Source organism: Echeneis naucrates, chromosome 4 (genome assembly GCF_900963305.1).
Source record: "Echeneis naucrates chromosome 4, fEcheNa1.1, whole genome shotgun sequence".
NCBI lineage: Eukaryota > Metazoa > Chordata > Actinopteri > Carangiformes > Echeneidae > Echeneis > Echeneis naucrates.
This window is the reverse complement of record NC_042514.1, coordinates 9,263,540-9,291,397: the sequence shown is the minus strand read 5'-3', so window position 1 is coordinate 9,291,397 and position 27,858 is coordinate 9,263,540. Positions and strand designations below refer to the sequence as shown.

Here is a 27,858-nt window from a genome sequence, read left to right as displayed (position 1 = left end):
ATATGAGCTGAAGGCAGTGTGGGGTAGCCCTCATATGCTGGAGGTGAGAGGCCTTGTTGGAGAAACAGTGTGAGTGCTAATGTGTTTGGGTCAAAAGAGACGTAGACGAGGCACTGGGCAGTTATCTGAAACCGCCTTCTGAAAACAGACATGTGAAACCTGAAGTGCCACTTCACTTTAATCACAATCACATGAACACAAGCACAGACAGAAAGACAGAACAGAGTTTGCCACTGGGCTGTTAAAATTTCCACAATTTCTCCGCACTTCCTCCGGTTCACATTCTGTATGTGTGTTGTTGCACAGCGTGCATGTGTGTTTCGACCAAACTCCTTCCTGATAAAGCTTGCACAGACGTCTGGATTTTGGTTCCGATGGAAAATCCTGAAGCTCATACCACAGGCGCCCTTTCTTCGTGGCCTCAGAGCTCCTCCCAGCTGCGCTCCACCTAACGGGCGTTCCTCCTCCTCAGCGTCCAGACAGACCACGCCAACAACCAGACTGGAGCACAAACATACCGTCGGTGGGAGAGCACAGGTTGGCAGGTGTATAGAGAGACATCCAGCGGCCTGGTGGCAACGTGATGAGCGGACAGGTTCTTTTAGAGCTGACTTGAATTGTATCTGAGAGCAGGAGAGAAGTCAGCAGAAAAAAGGGAAGACATTAACCTGCTCCCTGTTGTGGATATGAGGGAAAAGAGAGGGAGAGAGAGGGAAACCCAGACACAAACATAAACACTGGCTCGCACTTCAATGATTCCTCTCTCCGGCTCTCCGCTTCACCCTCCACCCCTCCCCTCACAAAGCCAAACATAAACAAATATAACATGGAAAGCATCAGACAGGCCTCATAGATCTCAGAGAGACTACAGTCTCGAACGGGAAAATCGTCATGGTGAATTTTCTCCTTTCCATTCTATAAAAATGACCAACTGGATCAGTCTGTCGCTGCCTCTCTGCCAACATCCAAATCACATCAGCTTTAAAGTGGAGCCACAGAGAAATGTCAACCTGTCAGACGTGTGTCTGTCATAAACCTGAAATAGAGAAGAGAAAACCGCCTCATATGTCACTTCATACGGGACAGAAAAAAGGACCTCCAGGGTCATCTCCTGACCACCAGAGCATAAAGGAGGAGTGTCACTGACACACACCAGACACAGACAACTGACAGTAACCGTGTCTCACACCGCACACATACACATAACATGTTCAAAAATAATGTTCACACAAACACACACACTGTTAACTTGGCACTCTCTTTTCTGAGACACAGTGTCACAGATTCTGCGGCTCCTTGGTCCGACTGGTAATGACATCATGCCTGCGTCTGCTCCAAGAGATCCCTGCTACTGGCACACGGCCCGCCCTACATCTGCAAAGAGCTCTATACACACGTACGCGAATACAAACACGCACATGTGCGTACAAACCACAGTGTTAAGGCCAAGAGGAGATGTTCCAGAAAACAACTGTCGGCTCGTCAACCTTTTGCTGCTCCATCAGCTCACCTCCGGTCAAACAGCGACAAACAGCAAACAAAGAGCTCACATGAGCTTAACCACAGTATCAAAGAAACAAGGTGATCGCGCAACCTGAAGTGGAGTGATCCATTTTTTTTTTTTTTTCCAATTTTCCTCCAAGTATCACTTGGCCTGGGCCGTGTGGTGCACAAGATACAACAGCAACTTAAACAACAAAGAAAACTGTCCATTATAGTGTAATCAGGAGGGGGCCGGGGGGTTCCAGTTGGCATTGGGTGGGATGCAAGCCACCAGTCTATCAAAGGCCAAATATAAAGCCACAACTATTCACAGTCACATATACACAAGCTAATTCAATCACCGTTCACATCCGGGACCAGAGTGACAAAGGACTGCAAAGGTTTAGTGTAAAAGCTGTATATTAAATTAATAGTTTGGTGCTTTTGAAGTTTCTTTCTTCTATATGCCTCATATTTGCAGCATGGTGGCAGAGTGGTTAGCGCTGTTGCCCCACAATAAGCAGGTCACAGGTTTGGTTCCTGGCCTGGGGCCTTTCTCTGTGGAGTTTGCATGTTCTCCCCGTGGTTGTGTGGGTTTCTTCCCACCGTCCAAAGGCATCATGTTTAGGTTAACTGGTGACTCTACATTGTCCGTAGGTCTGAGTGTCAGTGGTTGTTGGTCTCTGTGTGTTGGCCCTGTGATGGACTGGTGACCGGTCCAGGGTGACCCTGCCCTCGCCCAGTGTCAGCTGAGATTGGCTCCAGCGCCCCCTGCGACCCAGAAACAGATAAGCGGTAGAAGATGAATGAATGAATCTATGCTTCATTTGAAGCTGGGTCCTGCAATAGTTTAGCTTAGCATAATGACTTGAAGCAAGAATGAAGCAATCTGGTTTGTTTGATCCTACAGAATCAGAGTGAAAACATGTTTTAGAAGGGTCCTTGGAGGTTGTCAGGCCCAAAACACAGACTCAATAAAGTGCAGGGCCCGTTTAGTTCAAACTCAATGACTGCACCTGGTAGTTGGCTCGGTTTGAGGTTAGATCATGTTCTCACCACAAATTCACTGCTCCAGAGTTCACTTGGCACCAGACTGATACCACCTTCAGGGTCTCCGTGCAGCACAGTGTTTTGGTCTGAACACTGAGTGTGACTGCTTTGTTCACACCTGCTCAAACAAATTGTACCAAAGGGGTTGGATGAGTCGTAGAAACGCTAGTTGTGAAAACCCCTGACACACAGAAATTTCAGTTTGTTGAAGTATTACTTTTGGGGAAGGTAGTTAATCTTTTTTTTTTTTTTTCCTCCCTCCTTGATACTAAAAGATGTTGAGCACAACACAAAATGGAAATACTGCGATACGAGCGTAAAGGAGTGCTCCTTTTTTTGGTCACCTTTCTGACTTTAAACTGAAATAAACAATCCAAGCCGAGGTGTGATAGGAAACATGCCGCACACACACCTCACAACATTTCCACAGAAGTGAGGGGGGAATCAACAGGTTGTGTGTAGGTGTGTGTCAGGGCATCAAGTGTACTACTGTAACCACATGAAGACAAATCTGTGCTTTCTACCAAGTTGTTAGAGCTGACCAGTGATGCCAAAATGCCAGATGACACACAAACACTCTACTTTTTAACTGCCAAGCCAGTGTAGTGGGTTAAAATGTGGATAGCTTCCAAAGAGGTTTCAAGTCCAAAGTGCTTATGATAGTGATCAACAGTGCTGCAACCATGAAACAAAATAAATGTCAGGTTTTAAACACAGGCTGGACATCAGAGTCAGTAAAAAAAAAAAAAAGAGTTGTGCGGACTAGAAATGAGAGTTTGATGTTAGCAGAGTTAGTAATCCTGTCTTGTTAAGGTTCAATTCCGTCTCCTGCTTCTCTTTTCTCTTCTTTTCCACCCAATAATTTAGTGTCCATGTGGTCTTTGGAAAAAAAAGAAAAGAAAAGAAGAGTGAACCTCTCTGCTGCACAGTTCACACACAGTGGAAGTGTATCAGACACTCTGCAGGGGGTCTGATTCGCACAATACCAGTTACAGACATAACAAACATTCAGTGTGCATATCATGTGCACGTCTGTATGGGTCTCATAGTATGTCTGAACCTTTGTGTGTGTTTTTGTGTGTGCCCATGCCACAGGGGTCATCCTGGCTCAGCTGCCTGGAGCTGATGGAGTGAACTACACACATGCTGAACTGTGACCTTCAGAGGGATGAGAGGAGAGAAGAGAAGGGAGCAAGGGAAGGAAGAAGGAAAGGAAACGGAGCGGCACAGTAACTCTCCTCTTGAAAAGGTCAGTTAGATATTAAGCTGCGAGACACTGATACACATCAAACTGCAGGGCAGGATGTTTGTTGACTGGTTTTAGTTTCGACAAATAAGTTTGACCAGATTTAATTAATTATTATTATTATTTTTTTTGGGGGGGGGGGTGAATTTTGTGTCCATGTTCACCGAAATCTGATCATAATCACAGAAAGATTTAAGTAAAACATGAAGTAGTATTGATTTCTTCATCTGTTGTTTACACAAAGGGTTTTTCTTCATTTAATCAAACACATTTTTGTTTCCATTTATGGTCAGCAAGGGACAAACATTTTCTCCCCTAAATACTCAATACAGACTTTCTGTCTGTCCTCCATTCGAGTACAACATCCAAATTTTCTTAAGAAGTACACGGGATTCATTTAAGAAAACACATGCAAATAGAAAAAAACTAAAGGAATTCATTGAACACCCTCATCCATTTGACCACATATGGGCATTTAGCGATCAGTGTTTGAGTCTAATCCAGGTCTCCACTGCATGTCCTCCCTTCTCTCATTGACTTCCCTGTTTTTATTTCACTGTCGCTATCTGAATAAAACAACAACAACAAAAAAAAAAGACAAATCTAATCTCTAATCTACACTTGCTCTGCACTTATGCACTCATTAAACCCTTTTAACCCCACAAACACTGAATGATAAAAGCCTTAGAAAACAAATGCATCCCCGCCAGGTTCAGCCCTTTTTGTTATCCTCAGGAAATGCTGCCGTTGTGAGTTTTACAGCACTTTAAAAGCGGATTACGACTTCAAATCTAATGCTGAAAAATTCACACCAGGAAGGACAGTCTTAATTATTCTTCAACAGCTTGTCGCGTTCAGGACCGTCCACCTTTGTGCACACACACTGTAAATGAGCTTGAGTGTCTTCACAGAGCGTACAGTGCCTGTCAGTATATACAGTCTATTTTTACATGAAGAGCACTGTGGTGTTCCAGCTCCTAAAGCCCATAAAGGCCTCACACAGAGAAGGACACCATCTCATGTACACACACACACACACACACACACACACACACACACACAGTTTCTCACCACCCACTGCTTAGTGTTTGTTTAATATGGCATTTCAGTATGAGAACAGTATATCCTGCTCCCATCTTTATAAGGGCACAGCTAATGCAACACTGAGACACCGCTCCTATTCGCAATTTCACTCGCACGTCTCTCACGCACACAAAAACTTGCTCGTCCCGTGCCAACGGCCGCTGCCTCTTGGCACCAACCAGAGTTAACATTGACCTAACTGAGAAACAGCATCTGCTTCATCTCTCTTTTTGCCCAACCGCTCGAGCCCTCTGAATTTGCTAACACCCTCCTTCTCTTGTCCAAAAATGCACACATGCTGACACAGACACTGGCTCACATGAACACAGCCGTTACACACACACACACACACACACACACACACATTATTGAGGCTGGCACCAGTGCTGGAATTTGTCTCTCTGTCTGTCTGTGATGGTGAGACGAGCACAGAGAAGCGATGAAAGAACAGATTTAGACTTTTGTGTTCTTGGCGTAAGTAGGCCACCTCTTCAAGAGACAAATCCCTGCTTACCGTTGGTGCAGAGCTGTCACAGTGGAGGTAATAAATACTGGGAAACCAAACTGGGGAAGGGGCGGTCCTGCCTGTATCATCTGCCTGAAACACTTGTGTATCAAGTTCACATGGCCAGCTTGTCGCCACAGGATGGCTTGGGTTGTTTTTCAATAATCCTGAGCTGCTGCTAAATTCAACTCATAAACAAATTGTGTCAAACTGATATTCTATGAAGTGACTGTTGGCAGCAGAAGTGAACTATATTTGGTCGACTCAGTAATTTAGAAGTGGGGAGGCAAAGGTTAAATTTTGCATCTAGTTTGTTGTAGTTTTTTTTTTTTTATCAGCTTACTCACCCTCTATTTTTCTTAGCAAGCAGCATTTACTCTTCTTTATTAACATTAGCACAAAAGTGGTGTTGTATGCTGAAAAAAACAAAAAAAAAAAAACCAAACAGACAAAATCTCTAATACCACAAAGAAAAAAGGAAATAATCAATACTACAGTGTGCATCTGGCTCCAGTTCTCCAGTTTCAGTACCCCTGAAAATATTAAATATAGATATGGAAAAGGCGCTTTTTGTTGTCCTGTTAAACAAACTAATGTTGGATTTATATTAGCTGGTGGTCAAACCAAACATTTTTGGTTCACGTTTTCATAAGTCGGGGCCGCCTTTACTCTTTTCCTGTTGCTTTACTAAACAGGCTGCACAGTCTGCACACACAGAGAAGAGAGAAAAAAACCCACCGCACTCTTAGTCAGAGACACACGGGGACAGGCGGGGTCTTGGGGGGGGGTTGAATAAAGTAACAGCAGCTTTGAGGAAGAGAGAGTGAATGAAGGAGAAACTCAGCACACTGAGAGGAACCAGACAGAAAGTAAATGTACACTGAAGCATAAACAAACAGAGAAAAATGTCTCTGCTTTTGCATATAGAGTTTAAAAACTGTCTATCTCGAACAGCACAACACAAGACAAAACTGAAGACTTCTTTATACAGAGCTCTTACAAGTAAAATGAAACAAAAGCAGGTAAACCAGCAAGAAACAGTGAGGAAAGGAGATATAACTCTGCTCTGCATGCATGCTGTGAACAACTGAGAAAAGATCTGATGTGGAAGTTGCAATCATAGAAAAGCACAGGTTTATCTTATAAGCACACCAAAGCCAACTGCAAAGGTTTCTGAGTTGGACCCACGTTCAGCTGTAAAGCTGTAACAGTCATATAAAAAGGCCCCATTGTGCATTAGCAGCATCCAAAAACTGTACAAAATGCCAAAATTGAAAAGGGCATCCTGACAGCTTAGCGATTATGATGCAGTGTTTAGTTCCTTTGACAAATCATAAGTATTCTGAGTTCACAACTGCCTGGTTTAATGCTAAGGCACGTTACACACACACACACACACACACGCACACACACACACACACACACTCTCAAACACAGGCAAGGCGATTATTGTTCTCTGAAGGTTTGCAGGAGGACAAACGCTTTCACAATGGGACACGTCACAAGCTAAGCCGTGTGGCATTTCTAGGATATTTCAAGTCAAGTTTAATACAAATTCCTGCTGGCAAATTTGCTAAATCTATTTTTACCAGCAGTGAAACATTGATCATTGTTTATCTCACAAAGTATAATCCCTATGCTTGGGAGAGGGGGGCTTTCTTTTCTTGTGGCCAACCTTCTCAAGCCAAAATTATTGTCCTCAAAATCTTCTATTTATGCAGAGCGTTCTGGCTAAACTTCTATATATCTTCCAATTTTTCCAACACGACAGCCACATCAATCCAGAAATATTTATTTTACAAGATCACTTGTTTTTTATAGTACTGAGTGTATTGTAATGATCTTGTGCATATTGTTTTTCATTTCTATTGTCATATACAGCCTTAGTATTATACAGGAGGGGTTATTAGAAAAACTCAGTGTTAAACATTTCAAAATGAGATATGGGAGATGATAAACATGAGAATATTGCAACACAGAATATATCTGAAATTGAAACTTGCTCTGCAATTACAACACTTGTGAAAATCTGAATCCATGTTCTGCTCACTGCTGTTAAGCTTTTTAGCCCTAGTTGTGGGTCAAACCAAAATATTGGAGATTTTGGTTTCATGCCACCATACACCATGATAAGGATCATGTTCGCTATACTCTGATTTACTCCTAAAACCTGTATTTGTCTATAATAATCCATCCATGTGATGTAGTCGGGCCAGCTAAGCCATTCACCTCTGTGTCTTTTGGGCTAAATGGGGTAATTTGTTTTGTTTTAATAAAGCAGGTGTTTTTCTTGGGTCAGATTGTCAAGGAGCAAATTGCTTTCTAATCACATCACACATGGAAAGTCCAGATGATGGCGGACAGAGCGCAGCGCAGCATCACAGCTGACCCAGTGTGCTCGTGGGCTCACACATCTCATCATGTAAGTGTTAACGCAGCTCTGTTTTCATTGCAAAGCAAAACATGTCACTTTATTTGGCCCAGTATAGCCCATAATCACAGTGACGGGCAGGAGAGAGGGAGGCTCTGTGACGGCAATCAGCTTGAAATTGACTGCAACTTTGCAACTTTGGCCTGAAATCACAAATGGACTGGTTTACATCCAACACACACACAGATAGAAGCAGACGTTATTTATCGAGTATTATGGGGAGCTCAGAGTGAATTTCCGCACATTTGTACCACACAGTAGAGGAGGAGGTTGCCAAAATAAAGACAGAGAATAACATAAAAACAGAACACATTGTGCCCATTTGGCTGAACAATGCTTCACAAACGTGTATTCACATAGCACTGCAAACAGTAAAAGCAGTCTTCAGGAAAGAGGCAGGCAGCAGAAGGGGGCCTGTGTGGCCATTCAAACAAGCAGCATGTGGCTGTGGGCCTAGGACAGCCAGCAGTACATTTCCATAACAGGAAAGGTCAGTGTTGTGGCTCGGGGGGCTTTAGAGACGCTAACACAATCCATTCTGGGAGCTCTCTGCTCTGGTGCTCTACCTGTTAACTGGACTACATCTACTGCTTAGGTCTAATATTACACACTGTATTGTATATCATCAATCCAAGCTGGACTTAAATTTGTACTCGTGCAAATCATTCTTTTGAGAGATTGCTTTCTAAGAATTGCATTCTAAAGTTGGATATACAGAGGACTTTCTTTAAGGTCTTGAGGTACTTGTGCTTAACAAAAATTTTGTTTGCGCTCCACTACGCTCAATAGAGACTGATGGTTGCCAGCTAATATTTACAGATGAAATAGTTACAAAAATGTGATCATTCATAAGCATAAAAGCAGTGAGAGTTAATTATTATTGTGATATCACAGTAGTTATAACCAAAGTAGTGAAGGTAATTTTGGGAGACGAGACACAGCTAAAATATCGCCATACACAAGTCCAGACCAAAACCAAACAGTTCACTACAGAACTGTACTTCATCTAGAACTATATTTATCCCCCAAAACTGCTTAATTTCCAGCTACTTTAGCGGCTTCAATCCAAACCTCTGCTCTCCACAAACCTACAAAAATAAATATTCATGCTCACGTCTTTAATAAAACCATGAAAAAATACGTACCTGAAGTATACATGTTTTTTGTTTGTTTGTTAGTTTGTTTGTTTTGTTGGGGTTTTTTTATTAATTAATTAATTAATTTATTTTGTGTATGCCTGTATGCCTGTGACGCACAGTGTTTGAAGTTGTGTTCCATGCAAAACAACAGTGGAGGAAGTTGAAACAGCTTCTGGTCTTTCTCTTGGACCAGGCTTCAGGGTCCCGGGGGGCCCATAGGAATAAAACTCTCCTTAGCACAGCCTCATATACCTCAACACCTGCAGCACACAAAAGCCCTCTGTGACTGAAACAGTCAGTCAAAAGTCAGAAATGTTCATGTACGACAAGGAAACAGGCCACGTTGGAGAACAGAATGTCTTTACTAAGACCAATCTGTTTCCCAACTAATTTTTTAGCATTTGAGTAAATGATGACTTTACTTTTGACCTCAACACTGTCATACACGTAAAATACAAAACAATAATTAATATTATTGTTAGAGCTTTACTGAGAAACAAAACCCATATACCTCACTTACATCATGGCCTCTTCGCAGCCCCTCTTTACCTGATCCACAGTATTTTCCCATGAGGCTATAGCGGTCTCAGGACTGATTGAAACAATATTGACATTGGAGTGCCTGAAAAGACTCAACGTGGCTAATAGATATAATTATCTGACACAATTATCTCTAGTAATAACAACAGATAATACCCCTCTGTCTGAGTGTGTTTGTTGTTACGTCTGAAGGATCCTCCCTGGAAAGATGGCAGTGCCACCTCTCCACCCTCTGCACCCAGCCAGGCCTCACCTTCTGTGGGAGTCAGATTGCATCCTGTCAGGAGCAGGTAAAGCTGACATTTGAGGTGAATTGCCTCTTTGGCATGAGCATCTGACAAGTCTGCCCTTTGGAAACTGTTGGGTGTTCACCTTCCCAGAGGTCGAGAGCAGACCTGAGAGACCTAGACACAAAAAGCAGTTGGTAAAAGCACACATAATCCGCCACACGACCAGATTTTAATAACATTTAGTCGGAGCTCATTAATTTAAGAAATCATTATGACAGTGCTGGAGTCCAGAGAGTGATTTCTCTGTCTGGTCAAGCAGACCCAAATCCATTTGCCTAATTAAAAAAACAAACCAACGGTCTCTGTGGCTCTTGTGTTTACTGCTGTGTGATGGAGGGGATAAAATACAAGCAGCAGTAGGAATGCAAACAGAAGCAGAATGACATAAAGAAACTGATGGGAAAGACGCAGAGGACAAAGAAAGGAGAAATGCAATGATGAAAGAACAGGCGGCTCCAAGTTTCATTTGTTCATGTAGTATTTAATATTCAGTCTGAAAGGAAACAGAGGTTAAATTGTTGGCCTCAAAACAGGAACTAGTCTGGCACAATTATTGTGAATTGCCATTTTTATCCCTTGTTTCCTAAAATAGCCATCACTGTCTTTGGTTTCATTTAAAATACAGACACAAGGGTGGTTTCAGTCTTCCCATGTAACTCTCAGTAAGGCAGCAAACGAGCGTATTTCTTCAAATGAAACAGTTCATATGTTTAAAATGTATTTCTTATCTGTGCAAATTGGACCTTTATGAATGCATGAGACACACAGTCTTAATCAAAGGACAGCTAATGGGTTTGTTAATGTGCCATTCAATTTCTTTCTTTCTTTTCTTTTTTGGGGGGAGGGGTTCATGAGACACTTTATATTTTTTAACAAACTGTAAAAAGTCATGGATCAAACAAAACAGCAACTGTCTTTAAAGGGGATGAAATGAAGGACAGAGAAAAAATAAAGGGCTGAGAAACAGGAGGGAAAACTCCTTCGGCCAGAAGTGGACTGAAAAGAGAATTTAAGGATGGGAAGATGATGAGAGAGCGAGAGAAAGAGAGGGTGAGGGAGGAAAATGAGACCGAGCTGTGTGATGAGGTGGAGACAGGAGGAGGGAGGATGAGGAGATGATGCAGCAGTAAGAACAGCAGTAGATAAAAAAACTGCAGGGGAGATGATCTGACCGTGTCTTTGTTCCAGTAAGTGCCTCACAGCATCGCCTGATGACTCACCTGCCGTAGGACTGAATCACCCACGGTATGAGATCATCAGGTTAATCTCACCCCCAGCAGATACATCAACAAAGGCAGCCTGACAAATCAAGATGCTGAAAAAACAATTGACACACACACGGGGAAAAGAAAATATTATTGCTTTAACATGCTTCTCCACTTGAGCAACATTGACCGACTGCTTTAATATCACCGTTGCTAAACATCAGCTGCCTTTGAGCATCATGTAAGAGATCAATAATTGATGGATGATGGATTATAACAGCCTCTCCTGGTTCAATTCAATTTGCTGACATCCGTTATCACATAGGTGGATAAGAGGGAGGAGGCTCATATGAGATGTGCTGGATCTTCTCTGTCAAATGTAATGCTATTGTCCACCTGTTTTTCTCACTTGCTCTTGAATCCTGGAGGGAATATATCAGATTTGTCACCTCAAAGGCTACTAAAACCTCGGTTTGAAAGGGAGGGAGAGAGATGGACAAAGATCAGATAGAAATGTTTTAAATCACTCCATCATGGAGGCCACAGCTTGGTCTTCTCGCTGGAGGATTAACCTGACCAGGTTCAGGAGTCTTACAGTCTTTTACCTCAAATTGCATTTAAAGCAATAAAGAAGTCTCAATTTGTCTAATCTGGGCTTCTGTTGAGCTGTTGGGGTTCGAGCACAGCACAAAGCTCAGAGTACTTACACTGCGGTCTAAACTTTAGTGCTATGGGGCAAGCATTGGGTTACGCAGGAGAGGTGAAGTTCTTAGTTATGTTAGAGGGAGAGAAATGAAGTGAGATGGAGAAGGGGACAGAGATGGATGACAGGAGGCCCAAAAGTGAAAGACACCACAGTTTAATTGAGTAAATCACTACCAGGTGTCTGTCTGAATGGTTACGGATACAATAGAGCTCATCTGGTTTTTATTTTTGTCACTGCAGTGATGTCGGCCCACATTAGTTCACAGCAGGCTGGTGTTGTTAGATCGGTGGAGTTACATTTCATTATTGAGGCACTGCAATGAGAGTGGGTGCTCTGAAACTACCTCTTGTTGCGTGTATTTCAGTAAACCTCAAAGAAATATTTACCTCACCTACACTTACCTAGAACCAGGGGATACTTTTTCATTATCCTCATTCTGAGAATAACAGCAGCAACAGGGCTTCCTTTTCAAAACACAGCAGTTTTGTCTGAGTCCTGTTACTGCAGCTACTGCCCTGAAAACACCGACCCACAAACTCAGAGCACAACCCACCCGGAACTAAAGCAAACACCAGATTCCCTGTGGGGATGTATAAAGTAACGTGCGGACATCCTCCGGGGAACACAAGCCAACGTGCATGCATGGAAAGTATTTAACGTCTTTTCATGCTGAGTACATTTTTCATCCCGCTCCACAAAGCCTGAAAGCCCTGCGCTCAGACAAGGCCCATAAAGTCCATCAGCGAGCTGTGCAGTTATGGTTGCTGTGTGTTTGTTTAGTCACACTCCCAGAATGCATAGGGCTTTGGATGCCGCTCAACCACCCTTAGCCCGGACTGTGTTGACTGGTCATATAGCTTTCAAGAAAACAGAAGTAAAACTCATGTCTGTATGACCACCAATGTCTTAGTCACAGTTATAATTCACATGAAAGATTACACTGTGGTGATATTTTCTTTGATGCTCAAATCTGTTGTGATATGTAGTCGTATAAAGTGTCATTTGAATATCACGGTTTTGCTTGTGAACATAGTATCATTCATTTTTCTACACCCATAGATCATGTAATTTGATGTGATCATTATTCAAACCACATTGCACATTGAATGTTGTTTCGATTATATGATTCTAAGCACAGTCTTTGGACTTTTTAGGGGTGGGGTGGGGGTATTAAAATGTAAGAGTAGTAACAAGATTAAAAAGTCTTTGAGACCGCAAAGCACCACAAAGACACTTAAAGTTTGAATGATCAAACTGTTGTGCTCCCACACCCACACACAGCCACTGGATGCTTAGTCACTGACCACAGTGGCCTGATCCTCCAAGACAAACTGGTGCGGCTAGTTAAAACAATGACTTCAGCTCAGAGCTCATCTCGTTAGGTTTTACATTTGGAAGAAATCATTTTTCTAAGAAGTACAACTGATCAAATCCCCCTGACTTTCTGCACTGTATGCAAATGACTTTCTGGTTGTTTAGAAATTGTGCATTTGTGTGATGGTGAGTGGGCGTAAGACAGCTGGGCCAAAAGTCCAGCAGCAGAAGAAGAAGAAAAGGGAGGGTGGTAGAATCACCCCAGCCTAGACTGCGATCACACTCAACACTCATTGCACCACTGACTTTAAACACACAGCTCCGCTGCCCCAAAATCTTCTCTTCAACTTTAACACCAATCTGAAGGGCATCGCACACACAAGGACGTCTACCGTCATGGCTTAGGCTGCGTTTTAAATAACATAGTGAATAGTTTTTTATTCAATTTTAATGTAATTTTTTTAATAGTAAACTTTCACATCTCCTCCACATTGCAATGCATATAATATAGTGTAATGCAAATTGTTGCTGGTGTAATCAGCGTTAATGACAGGGATGGGAGGCTTCACACACACACACACACGCGCAACTTCTGGAAATTATTCTTAGGCAGCAGTGTGCATTTCCAGTTAGTCAGGTGATCAGCTTTGCTTAGGGATCTTCCATCAGTCATGTGACTCTCGTTCTCTCTTTCTATTGTCTCTTTCTCCTCCTCTCCTCCTACACCTCGTACAGTGCCCTGTTTCCTTGCTGAAAACCTACTGATTTCACTCTGCTGCCCACCCTGCTGCCTTGTCAATAAATTCCCCATCAGCTCGTCACGTTTTAAGGACTAACCCCACCCTGATTTGTCTCTGCTCCACATCTACCGCTTTTTCCTCCTCCTCCTGTGCAGGGACTTAACTGTCTGTCCCTGCTGGCCCTTTGAATTATTCAATGGCGCACGGCCCACCACAAAGAGGCATCTCTGAGCAGAAAAGAGGGCAGATCGCATGCAGATAGTGCGATGGCAGAGTGGTAGTGCGGTGGTGCGAGGGTGATAGAGTGATGGCAGCAGATGTCTGGCTGGGAGCTTCCCAGGAAACCCCACACTTATCTTCCTCATCGTCCTCTTCCCTTGCTCTGGCAGTCCTAATCACATAACCCAGGTTTATAACTAGCTGTCACGGCAGGTCAACTGGAAATAGACGGCATTCCTGAAGGCGAGCTTGACCTGATACAGATACCAGCAGGGCGCTTGCTGCGGAGGGGTTCGTGTGTCTAGAGCAGCCATCATGACAAAGCAAATCCACCCACAGCCTCATGCTGAGCTGGATGTCCACCTGAAATGGATATGACAGAGATATTGTTAAATAGACGTAGTTCAAGATGATGAGAAACAGGCTTTCTGTGAGAGTCAGACAACTCATAATTGTGGTTAGCTCAGCATGATAGAAAAACTGTGCCCAGTTAACAAAAACTGCTTTCCATCATCTTAGGAGTGTGAAAACAGAAATTTGTCAAATTTGCATTCTCCTTATCTGCCAGAAATCTGTGATGATGCCATCAAGTGTTCTAGTAAGTCCAACCTGAATACAGCAGTTTCATTGCAGCCACCGTAACTCTTTTATGCTTGAGTAAATGTGTACTGATCAATATCACTGAATCATCCTCTGGGTGAGAATTTTTCAGCAGGAAATGACTTCCCCTGAGCCAAATGAAGCAAAACTAACATTCAGATTAGAGGCAGTAGTCACTGAAAAAGGTTCTGCTTGATCTTAGCGATTGATTGTACTGAGGAGTTTGGACACCTTTTTTTATAATCTTCGCTCTGCTCATTTTTAAATTGTAATGTAAGTTGAAGCATTTGTGTGCCAGCCTATTTGGCGCTCTGTGTTGAGAGAGGGAAAACCCTAAGAGTGAGTACAATGTAAATTTTGAGGGGAAAAGATGGAAGAAAGCCCCTCCTTGCTAGTGAAGTTGTTCACCAAACGCTGAGGGGAACCAGAGCAAATAATCTCTGCTGTGGGAGGTGATGCAATGTCAGGAACTAGAAGCTGAGGAACTCCTGACCTTTCCGTTCATCTGCCCTTTGAGTCTCTGTATCACCCAATGTCATCGTGAAGTGTGGGGAGATGAGATAGTTTTATTACCATACGGCTCTGCGTATGAAAGTCCATGACACGCATGTGAGATAGAGTGAAAGAGAAATTAAAACTGATACGCGGAGGGGGAAAGGAGGCAGAAGAAAAAAGAAAGCAGAAGAAAGGCTATAAAAGATGAAATAGAAGCAAAGTAGAGGTTACAAATGGTAAAGTTAACTTCACTGAGCGGCAGTTACATCAGTGGAGGTGACAGGGTGGGCTCTCCACATATGGTAAAACCATATACTGCTGCAGTGCGATATAAGTGGATGAGGTGTTTTTGGTAGATAGAGTGTATGGTAATACCCCAGACTGGGGCTATTTCTGTACTGTCTGTAAGCCCGTGCCCAAATGCAAGTGTGTATTGCAGTTCCTGTTGGTGTGTGTGTGCTTGTGTGATGCAGACCATGCAGAGTCAGTCAGTCTGCCGTGGTGCTATGGAGGATTCCTGTTTAGTCCTTTGGTGAGCGTCTGGGGCCTCACTGCTGAGGGCAGGGCTGCTGAGTGGGTTGATGGTGGTGGGGGAGTTGGAGACTATCAGCTGGCCCCGATGATGTGTTCAAAAGCTGTTGTTTAAAATTTGTGCCTTCTCACATCTTGTCTCCGCTCTCCTTCAGCCTCCCTTGTTAATAAAAAAACAAAACGCACCTTGATGACAGCTCTGCCAAATACGTGTCGCTGCCTCGCCCTCGGATTTAATTTCACTGCTTTCATCCACGTCTCGTCTTGTGAAAAATAAAACAAAACAAAAAAACACACACACACAAAGAGATTGCATAAAATACACTGCCAAACGAAACCATATCAGTGGGAGTTTAGGGACAACATTTAATGATTTCTCATCCACACACAATGCTTGTAACGTGTGCCTGACATTTCAAGTTACCCTCGTCTAATTTAGCAACTCAGTATATACACTGTGATACACTGTGATGTCATGACAATAAGCCGCGCTGGCCCAAAATAAACATACTGTGAAATGTGTGCTGACAGCCTTCACACACATCAATAAGCAAAACACTACTATACATAATAAACATGTTTTTGCAGCTCCGTATATCCAGTGAAAGCTTCATATTGTACTCCATTAAATAATGAAGTTATGTCGTTATGAGTTCATTTCTTCTTCTCTAAATCTGCCACTGTGTCATTTTTGGGATATTTATCCGTGTTAGACAACTTTATTTAATTTGGTTCAGCTGGAAACAGGATCCAATGTTTTCACGCTATTTAATAATAAAATTGCAACAAAAGTGGATCTAACTGAATTTCACGCCATGACTCTGAAATGACATGTGCCCTCAGTAGCAGTTGGAAGTCCGGCAGGATATACTTTTGAATTAGCGTTGAATGTTAACATTAGTATTTCTTGCCTTGTGTTGACTTCTCCTCGCTTTAATTTCACTGTCAGTGCACATGTCATGTTCTTAAATTAGTAGCAGAGTCTGTTGTGCCACAAGTATATTTTAAGATACTGCTGTGCATAAAAAAAAAAAAAAAAGAAGATGCAATTTAAAGACTTTCAGGAAGGGATGTGCAAGGTGATCACAGGTGGCAATTTCATGTTAAATTTAGGCCAGTTCTGTGGTTAAATATCACCATAGTTGAATTTCTGTCTCGTATCAGTTTTCTAATGTTGAAACATATAAATCTCTTGCTGTGAAACAGCCAGTCCATCAATAGATTATTTGCAGTGGATGTTTTTCAGATATACTCAGCCTAAAAATGTTTTTAGCTACTTTTAAATGTTGCACAGTTCTAATGATGTGTTAAACAGGCTTCTGTCCTACCCATTGTAACTTCTGCTATTCTTCAACCACATCCTTAAACCTGAACTTTGTTCCTGTAACCAAGCATCTGTTTTTTTAATCTTTGTTTGCTCCTCAACTCCTCTGCAGATCCTCTGACCTCCAAAAATACACTCTAACCCTTCCTGCATCGATCTCTGCCTTCCTTCATCTGAACGCTGAAATCTCAGATACACGTTTTGTGCATCTGCAGGTCCTCCTGACCTCGAGGGACCGCGCAGAGATCAAAGGTGAGACAGCTACTTCTGCTCTTCACAACCTGACACTCCAGAAACATGACAGCTGAGACCGGGATGTGTGTTTGTGCACGCATATACACGTCTGTTCGCATGCGCCATTTGACACTCTGAATAAATAAACCACAATATGTTCTGCGGAGAAATTGTTTATTTAAACAGAATTTGACCCGTCTGTGAACATTCGTGTGAATTGCGATCGGGTGTTCATGTTTATGTGTTTCTGTTAGCGTGAAGTGATGCTGCAAACAGAAAGGCTGGATAAACATGCTGCTGAATAAGCGACAGTTTGACAGGAGAATGTCTTTACTCAGCGGAGATGGTCACCTTTTTTACATCCTCCTTCATGCAATGCGTGCAGGCGCGTTTCTGTCAAGCTTGACGCACACATACACACAGACAGAGACAAAGAAGCCCTGCTGTCAATCAGAGGTCAGTAAGAGGCAGGAAACAGACAAGCTATTCTGTCCCTTGGCACCGATCCCTAAACTATGGCCTAGCTGCTGCAGAGAGAGCACAGTGTCACACGCTACAGATACAGGCTACCCTCTGTTACACACAAATAACCTCTCTCTCTTTCTCCATGTGTGTGTCTCTCGCGCTGTCTTTTTCTTTCTGCTACAAATCCTGCGTTCACATCAGCGCGCGCACACGCCTGCATTGTGACGCTCATTTGTTAGCATTGCAAAGAATTTAGTTGGACAACCAGAACAGGTGACTGATCTGTTTACAGAAATGTGACCTGCTCAGTTAATCCCCTCACTATCGCTGTTGTGAAAGAAAAAGAGACCTGTACTGTATTTCTCCACAGGAGAGATGCGTATCTGATCTTATCTGTAGATGCAGAATCAAATTTAGATGCTTTGTGATGAGAATTTCCAGTAAGCATGATTTTGAACATGCTCCAGAAGCCTGCTGGAGAAAGTGACTTTTTATTTCTGTTAGGGATCTCCGAACAATGGATGTTCAGATGCTCGCATACTTAACAGCCATGAGCAGTGATTTTTGCTCTCTCAATAATCTATTTTGATATGTGTTGTGGAAAATTGACAGCAGGCCATGCTGAAGATGCTGGATAGACTGGAGAGAATGAGGGAAATCCCCTTTTATTCTGGTTCTTATCTGTTATTTCCTATTCAGACAGGAAAGGGGACAAACATATGTGCATTATACAGCACTGTATGTATCTTGGTGCTGTTCTCGTTCCTGTAGTTCCTTTCTCTATTCCTCTTTTTCATTACTATGCTCCAGTTAATTGATTCATGCCGTCAATGAAATTTGCATCAGCTGGGGTCATCCTCGTTGTATTTCTGGAGTAGCGGCGCTTCTGCAGTTTGCAGAGTGACTCCCACAGACATTACATCACGTTCAGAGTCACACATAATGGACATGCTCACTGATAAACACAGTTGAGGTGAATAATTGCTGACTTTCATGGAAATGCACAGATGAATGATGAGGCATTGGTGATGTGAATGGTTGATGGGTAGGACCAGCTTTTCAACTATGCATGCTAGGCTGTGGAAAACTGGGACTGGACTGACCAGCAGGGCGAGGCCAGGGATTAGAAAAGAATTGGAAAGAAACTGTAAATGGAAGAATCAGCAAAACAGGTGGTTTATTCTTTATTCTTCTATACAGACATTTGTACTAACGTTTGGATTTTGTGTAAATATAATAGCAACCCAAGTTATCAAACAGATTGTCCTGACAGGAGAAGGCTAGAGATGCACCCTGGTAAACACTTCACATTGGCCATGCAGAACCCAGGAAACTAAAATGGGTTTTTCCTTTTTATCGGCCACCTTTTTTTTTTTTTTTTACCCACAATTCATTCTCGCATAGGGAAACTACAGTGGTGAGACTGGCACTGACCTTCAAGTCAAATCCCACTCACACTGAAGCCATAATGAGGCTTTTCCTTCCAGAGGCATCTCCACAGTCACTCCCCAAACGACCGCAGGAAATGGAATTTTCTGAAAGGATCAAAACAAGTCGAGAGTTGTAAATGGTTTGAGTTTCCAACAAAGACAATGTGCCAGATTCCAGTGCCTTGAGGGACACAACCATGTCACAATGAATCCTCTGTCTGTCTAAAACGTGTGAACACACCCACTTGTTCACACACACACACACACACACACACACACACACATATTGTAAAATTTTAAGGACTTACACAACTTTGGCACACACACACACACACACACACACACACACACACACACACACACACACACACACACTGTTTATTAATAGCTTGGAGATCCTGGGAAGCAGTTCTTATTCATACCTGTGTGTCAGGGCTTAGTGTGGTGCATGCCTCTGCATATCATCACCCTCCTGGTCTCCTCAAGTGTTTGCAGTCCTTTGAGCCTAAAGGCAGCATTACATCTGACAGCACTCTGATTCTGTTTGGGGCAAAGTTCAGGTCGGTAATGGAGAAAGTCAGTTTTGGATTGTGTGTGCATGTGTTTGTGTGTGCATGTGTGTGCGTGGGTATAGGTGTGTCTCAGGGGTCAGGCAGCCCATTAGCAAGACATCCCCTGATCTAATTGCCTCCTTCCAGCAGCCTCTTTGACAGCTCTGTAATCTACAGTTACTCACAGCACCCACTGTGGTTGGTCTGTCTGCATATGGACATATATGATAATGTGTGCACACATGTGTGCAAGTATAAATGTGTGTGTGGTTGTGTGCTGGGGGTTGGTTGGTTGACAAGAATCTGGTGAAACACCACACTGTTTCACTGAAGCATAGCTGTTATTTCTCTGCATTAATAAATGTGTGTGGAATCTAAGATTGAGGTAAACAGATGATGGCCTTTTGCTTTCAAATCCTTCTCCTTGACTGTAAGTCACAACACAATCCAATACTATCCGGCAAACATGTTTTTATCAGGTGTGTTGGTCCATGTAATTCATCCTTAAAATGTCACATATTTGGAAGGCTCCGATTAAAATATGTGTGAATATTCTTGCAAAAAGTCCTGCACATTCAGTTAGCACAGTGAGTGTGATGAAAATACATCCCACATACTTCACGTACACGGAGTGACCAACGCCTCATCACTCATGTACAACTCTGCAGCTACCACTGCAAGCTTTATACCAATTCTTGTCACAAGTACTCTTTGTTTTCAGGCCACACAATCTAAGACAGACACCCGTAGGAGGAGAGGGTGGAAAAGAAACAGAACAAGAGGTCAGCCTTAAAGAGAATGCTTTCATCTTTCCCACAGGCCGTCTTATCTCTGAGATTTGGCCCGGCTATCTAGAGTAAACTACAGTGTCTGCAGAAAGAGCTAAAATTGATGGTGCAGTCCAAAATTTTGCTGTTAAACATTAGTCCCAGGAATCTCCCTTTGTGTGAGTGTGTGCGTGTTTGTGTGTGACTGTTTATAGCCATCAGGAGATTTCTAAAAAGATAGCACCTGTTCTAAAGAACCGGGAAATAAACATTCCTGCAGACTTTCTGGCTGAAGGAGGTTAGCACGTACAGCTATCAGAGGAATAGTAAATTGGATTGGATGGACAGGCTGACAGAAACCAACTCTCTCATACACACACACACACACACACACACAGTTCTTCCTTTCTCTCCATCAAGAAGACAGCACATCCTGGCCTATGAGACAACCTGGAAAACAGTTCAATCAGTAAGATTTTCTTTGTTGAACACAACACACACATACACATGTGCATGTAGCAGCAAGCCTGAACTCCTCACCTCTCCAAACTCTGTCGACACACATGCAAAAACACACACACACAGATATATTTATAAATTTTGAAACAGTCCCAAGTTGACATCCTTTCGTCCTAAACTGAAACACAGTGAGCATCCAGCGGTGTTGGACTTGATGACGAACAAACTGGAGGTGATTGTAAAAAGACAGAACAAAGTTTATGAAATGTCTCCAGGTTTAGTCCGGTTATTTTCTCAGGATTCTCTCAAAACATTGTTTTTCAGTCTTGACAGTTAGTGGCGCGTGTGTGTGTGTGTGTGTGTGTGTGTGTGTGTGAAACTGCCTGTTTCAGCTAGAGAACTGAAGTTCTCCTAGTCTGTTTTATTTTGGTTGTATCTTAGCGACAGAGCTGTTTCTGCTTATTTCTCTCTCCACCCTCTGGCCCAAAATGCTCCAGGCTGCTCTTCCACGTGTGTGTGTGTGTGTGTGTGTGTGTGAGTCTGTGTGTGCACGCACGCCTGTGTGTCATACATCTGCTTTGTATTGTGAGGGATCTCAGCCCTGACTGCTCTCTAAGCCCCTGATTCTGTTACAGCAAGCAACCTAGACGGGAAGGCAGCGCACTGTGGATGTGGTGGTGGAGTGGGTGTGAGGGGTGAAGATGGAGAAGGAGAAAGCACAAAGAAAACGAAAGAGATACGTATATGATACATAATGACAGTGCTACAATGAAGCTGAGAACAGCTGGGGCACATGCAGAAAGAATGTGACTCCTACATAAGGGGAGAAAAAAATGTGGAGGGGGGGTGGGGGTAGGTTAAATATTATGGAGCCATAAAAGTTTTCCAGTGCTTCATAACAGCAGCGGAGGTTCCACATTTTGCCTCCTGCAGGGTTGGGTGAGCAGTCGGGCAGGGCTGGCTCACTCTGTCCTTTTGGACTGAACCATCGTTTGGATTGCTAGGTGAGACTCCCAGGCGATGGAAAGGGCTAGGCTCAGATGGAGATGGTCTGCTCCTGCCAAAAGAGAACATCAGAGAAGGGAAGCTGTAAAGCAAGGCGAGGGGTCACCAGGTTTTTTTGGCTGCTGCAACAACTGCCGTGTCTGCACGACTCCCTCACCTTTCAAGCTTTTACTCCTCTTTGTCTCCCTTTTTATTCCTCTGGCCACGTACTCTCCTCAATAGCCCTCTTACACCTGTGCCAGCTAATTATTGGGCTTCACTCTGTCATTAACTTTTGCACGTGAGAGTTGAGGCAGATGAGTGCAGAAGAGGTGAGAGAAAGAGTGGGCTTACATGGGAAATGGCTGCAGTCAGCTCCCCATAGCAGTGAAACGTTTGCCAAGGGCACCGAACAATCAAAGCTTTGGGGCTGTGCATGGGTGTGTAAGGGTGTGTGCACGGTTGTGTGTGCGAGAGGGAAAGAGCAGTGAGTCAGTCTGGAACTAACCCAGGATATCAACTATTGGCTGCTTGAACTTTGGAGAGCCGAGGCACTGCCAAAAGAGCATTGTGTGCTCATTAAAAATATTATACAGCAGCTGTGGTGTGTTTGCACATGCACATGTGTTTTTTGCACTTGCTTGCTCATATGTACCAGTGTGTCCATGTACGTGTTTCAGATCAAACCAGGTTGGAAACTAAACTGTCTACTTGAGAGTCTTTTCAATCAAACTGAAGGGCAAGGGAGAGCCAAGAGAGCACTTCAGAGTGATAAGAATAGGCTCATGCTTATGAGTGAATCCTCTTTGTTCACAACCTTCAGGCTAAAACATGATTGCATGTGTCTGTGTCTGTGTTTGTGTATCAAATTGATCTGTCTACCAACTCTGAGTCACATCTAAAAACTTCCAAAGATGCTTTACAAATGCTGAATCGTGTCACCCATGTGCAAATATCAGTACCTCAAAAGCTTATTGGTTTTAGAGACTAGAACGTTTTGAGTGTGTGTGCTTTGCCATTCAAGGTGTGCGTGCGCACGCACACACATACTAGGATCAGTATTATATTCTGAAACCTGCTCCTGCCATCGAAGCTAGGATCTGACTTTAAATCTCTTGTACCATCTTTTTAATCTTTTCTACTTTGTATCTCAAACTGAAAGCACTCATCTTTACTATATTATACATCCAGCAACCAACAAGACCTCCCAACAGCATCTAAGCAACCACAAACCAACGTATTTCCAGCCGTATAGCAGAGGTTAGCAAACACTTTGATAGAATCTTTGCTCGGACAGAAAACACAAACAGCTACTTTTTTTTTGAAGAATAAGAAGAAGAACATGAGGCTGATCGGTTTGTTCAGCAAAAACTGTCCTCAACCACTTCCCTCTTCTGCTTCTTCTGACTCTCTTCTGATACACCACTCTGGTTTATGTGGCGGCCACAGCCGGGTCATCAAAAACATTACTGAAGAGTCTGTCTGCATTCTCCTGTCTTAATCTCTCTAGCAACTATGTGTGTGTGTGTGTGTGTGTGTGTGTGTGTGTGTGTGTGTGTGTGTGTGTGTGTGTGCCCATGCGTGTGTGTGTTTTTGAGCGTCCAACTTTTATTGTCTGTCTGTTTTAGGCTCCAACTCTGACTTATTTTATGAGCAGTTATGGTCTCAAAATATTTTTAAAAAATACCAATGTGGCACACACACACTCACATGTATTCGGACAGGCACATGGATTCTATTAATTTCCAGGTGGATGTCTGTGTTGGGAAGGTCTTGTTCAAAACAAAAAATCTGGTCTTAGTTTCTACCTAACTTCGACTCACACACGTAGCCTCACAGGCTAAAGGGCTAAAGGCCTGTGGGCAGTAATATCTGAGACAGTTGGTGTTTTTGCAGCACTTAGCGGCCTAGTATTCCCTTACCACAATAACATCCAATCACCTGCCAGCTCACGACCCCTGACCTCTGCTACAGAGCTGGGGATAGAGTGCATACCAGTGTGGGATACGGTGGTCCACAAGCCACAGAGTTGAAAGGCTTCGGTTTGCCTTTGGGCAGGCAGCCCTCATCAAAAGCCTGAAGCCTCTCTCCAAACATGAGTGATTAGAGAGAGGGAGATGGAGGGAGGCTGTTAGCTGTTCATCAATACACTACATTAGGCGGGTACATGGATGACTATCTTTTCATTACATTTGTGGACAGATGAACCTCCCTGAGGGATTTCCCCTCCCCTCACTCGACCATCTCTGCAGCTCAACCTGCTCCCCATCATCCAACCCCCCCACCAATCTGATCTCACGACGAACAAACATCTTCTCTCACTTCTCTTTTTCTCATCCCACTTTCAATCCAGCTTGCCTTATCGCTTCCAGCCAATTTGTGTCCTTAATTGTGAGTGATACCTGAAGGTAACTCTTTGTATTTTACCCCGCTTGTGGACAATATTAAAGCAAAACAATGTTTCAGGTAATCAGTATATGTAGAAGACATGTAACTTATGAATGTGAGTTGCATCTTCCTCTTATTTATCAACCACTTCCTTATGCACTAAATCTTTCTTTAATCCAGTTGGTCTAATCTCTAGATTTTATCCCTCTATCTCTCTCTCTGTTCCAGCCATTTAAAACAATAAGCTAAATGGAAGATAGCCAATTTATGGGATGGAGCTTGTGCTGTAAGCAATTACCATGAAATCAGCCTTTTTATTTCATTACTGATATACCCAAGGGCTCTTTCTCTCTCTCACACACACACACACTTAGCTCATGTGCATTCAGGCCTTTTGTATTGTAAGAGTGTTAAAGAAGAGCATTGGTTAGCAGGCACATAAATTCATTGGCCACTAAACAGCACTGGATGTTTTAATGGGAGAAGTTACTGTGCACGCATGAGTGTGTGTGTCTGATGGGAATCCAGCTCAGAGGCCAGAGGGAAAACGATGATTGAATTCTGGACCATACTCATGACTCAGTGCTTTATAGAGAGCGTTGCTCCTTCTCAGAACCACTAAGTGCAATGAATAAGGGTGTCTCAGCGCATAGAGTCGTGTGGCGTCCTCTCCTTCATCCATGCATTCAGACACTCAGTCCTGTTTAGGAGCAGTGAGGCTTTATCAGCCATAAAGACAAATTTCACCCTGCTGGGTACATTTCTACCAATATGCATTAAGGCTGCAACCACTGTTGTAAAAGTGTAAGGAGGAAAGTCATCACTTACTGTTTCCAGTTATTCAGCAGAAGAAGAAGAAGAAGAAGAAGAAGAAGAAGAAGAAGAAGAAAAAAAAAATCTCAACCAGAACTGAGTAATAAATTTTGGACAAATGAGCCAAGTGCGACTGCTGGCATGGTGAGGAAAACATTCCCACTGTCTGTGACTTACAAATAGTTTTTAATGTGGGCTCATCTACAGACTAAATGCGCTGCTACTATCCTGGCTGTGTTTCTCCAAGGAACTTAATTGGGCAAATAAAGATTCTTTTCAGGAAAAAAATTTAAACTGCAGTACATCCAGCGTCCTCTTTGCTCTCTAGGTCCATTGTCTGCATTAAAATCACTCCATGCGTATGTGTGTATGTGTGTGTGTGTGTCTACCGCCACTATAGGCACGTATTTATCTAGTTTTTGACGTATATGGGATTTTACAGATGTATGTTTTGGGAACAAGATTAAGTGTTCAATCATAAGATGCAGTGGTGAGGTTAAAGGTGAGGGAATCAATGATAGATACTTATGAGTTGCATTGAAGTGCGTGTGCATGTGTGTGGCGGGGTAGAGGGAGTTGGGGGGGGCGGGGTTGGATTGTCACCCTGGAGCAGCAGCTGTCTGTCTGATGGCCTCATTCTCTGGCTCCATGTCCCCAGCCCGACGTATCAGAGGGGCTAACAGGGGCTAACTGGATATAAGTGAAGGATTAAGCACCTGGACATCACATAGAAGAACCTGTCCGCCTTGTCAAGAGATGGCTGTCATCGCTTCGGTAAGTGATGCCGGGACAGACAGAGGGGAGGCAGGACGACAGAGACCACAGGGAGCAGGAAGGCAGCTTGGTGTTGTGTTCATGTCCACAACGCCTGTGGATGTAATCAAAGCTCACATACAAGAGTCCATCACTAAACCAAACAGGTAGAACATATCACGCATGACAAGGAAGGAGGAGAGGAAAGAAGCAAGCAAAGCTTAAGTCTTCAGATGGGTTATAAACATTAAAGTTGTTCCGGGAATTAAGGGATGCACCAATATGAATATTTGCACAAAGGTGTGTAAGCCTCCATGGGCGTCTCTGTGCTGGCATGCACTCTTGTATCTCTGCCTGTTCTGTCAAACCACCAAGCCAGAACAAGCCAGGTGAACTGCAGAAAGAATTATTTATGGTCTTGTTATTGGTATCTCACTGCCGAGTTGCTCAATATTAATAGCCAATGTTTCCCTTCATTGTTGCGTGTGAGAGCAGCGGGAACAGAAATTATTATGTCTCACTCAAATGTAAAATACATATCAATAAACATCCCTCCCAGGGCCTTTTCTTTGAACAGCAGAGAGTTCAGATGGATGAGAGTCAGTCAGACAGAGGGAGGAGCATGCAGGACTGGTTAAAATGGGTGAGGAGTGTAGAAGCAGATCTGAGATTTCCTCTCCTTATTGGAGTCTGGCTGAGTGACAGAAAGCTCTCTTGTTTGTCAAGTCAGCAGAGTCATCCTGACTCTGCTGACACTGTAAGAAACTTTACAGTGTTTGCATACCTGACTTCATCGACATGCGAGTGTCTGTCTGCGTGTTCACCTATAAAGACGGACAGATGACACTTAGAAAGAAGCATGCTAATATGTAGGTGGAGATGGATTTCTCCCTTTAGTCATCTGCTTTTCTCTCATGACTTCCATCAGTCTCACCCACTGCATTATGTCAGCTTCTCGTGCCTGCTCTCGTGGCAGCAGAGGAGACGCCTCTGTAAATGTTTACTGTATGAGAGTTTGTTAAAGATGTTATTGGAGGGTGATAAACACAAAACATCTGGATGCAGATCCAACATCTGCTGCCTGGAGGGAGGTGGATGGAATGAGAAAGGACAAGAGCCAAAACGAGGAGGAAAGAAGAAAAGACAAAATGAAAAACAAGGGGGAGCGAAGAGGAAATAGTGATGAACAGAGGATTGGAGCTTGTAAAAATCGACTGGTGGAAATCCGCTGAAGAGGAAACCAAAAAAGACACTTCACTGAAAATGGCTGCTCCGAATTTCTGTGTCATCCTCACGCTGTGTGTGTCTTCCTCTCTTTTTTGGAGACAAAGAGCAGAAGACCTTGGAGACCAGCACCAAGTGCAAGGGTGGGCCATGTAACAGAGGGGAAACAAAGGCAATGAGGAGCAGATGTTCAAAATGAACACACACACACACACTTGGAGTGTAGTTGCTTTCCTAGAGCTGAGGCCACAACCACACCCCTAAACACACACAAACTTGCACTGATGTAAAAAAAAAAAAAAAAAGAAAGAAAAAAAAAAAGGGGGGGGGTTAAGAAACACGTCCAACAAAGAGATAGGAAAGAAAGACATATTTCATATCTTTTACATTTGCCACTTATACGCGTGTGTACCAAATAAAATGTAATCGAAAATTAATAAATAAAATAAAAAGGAAGCAGCAAATTTACAGAAATGTCACTGTTCTTCCACTGGCCTTTAGCATTTTGCAGCTTTCCCTGAAAATCCTGGAATATGTCTGTGTGTGCATGTCTGTGTGTTTCAGTCTGATCCATAATCATCAGAGGAAACAGCTGCATGGGCCTGCGTGGGTTGAAAGGGGTGGGGTTTTAAGATAACCTCTGACTTCTAAGACAGGAAGTTTGGATAGAACCTCAGGAAGTTGCTCTTAGGACCAATGTGCAAAACAGAGCTTGCAGCAGTGAGAAAAATAAACACAGCGTTCAGGTGCACAAGCACAATGACTCAAGTGTATGAATCAGCGCCTTTCCTAACCTGGCAAAAAAAAAAAAAAAAAAAAAGTGTATTCGACAAGTTTTTACTTTAGGAAAATGACAAAACGGTCACGTGGTTTGTTTTTAATATGTGCTA

The 27,858-nt window shown here is 43.1% G+C and overlaps 1 long non-coding RNA gene across 1 annotated transcript; it reads right to left on the bottom strand.

Moving 5' to 3' along the window:
* Window positions 1-160: 160 nt before the first annotated feature.
* LOC115042505 (uncharacterized) lies at window positions 161-9,845 on the bottom strand. Its single transcript, XR_003840678.1, has 2 exons — window positions 9,730-9,845; window positions 161-623 (listed from the first exon to the last, which is right to left on the bottom strand). It is a non-coding gene; the product is annotated as an uncharacterized LOC115042505 (long non-coding RNA).
* Between the last annotated feature and the right edge of the window lie 18,013 nt (window positions 9,846-27,858).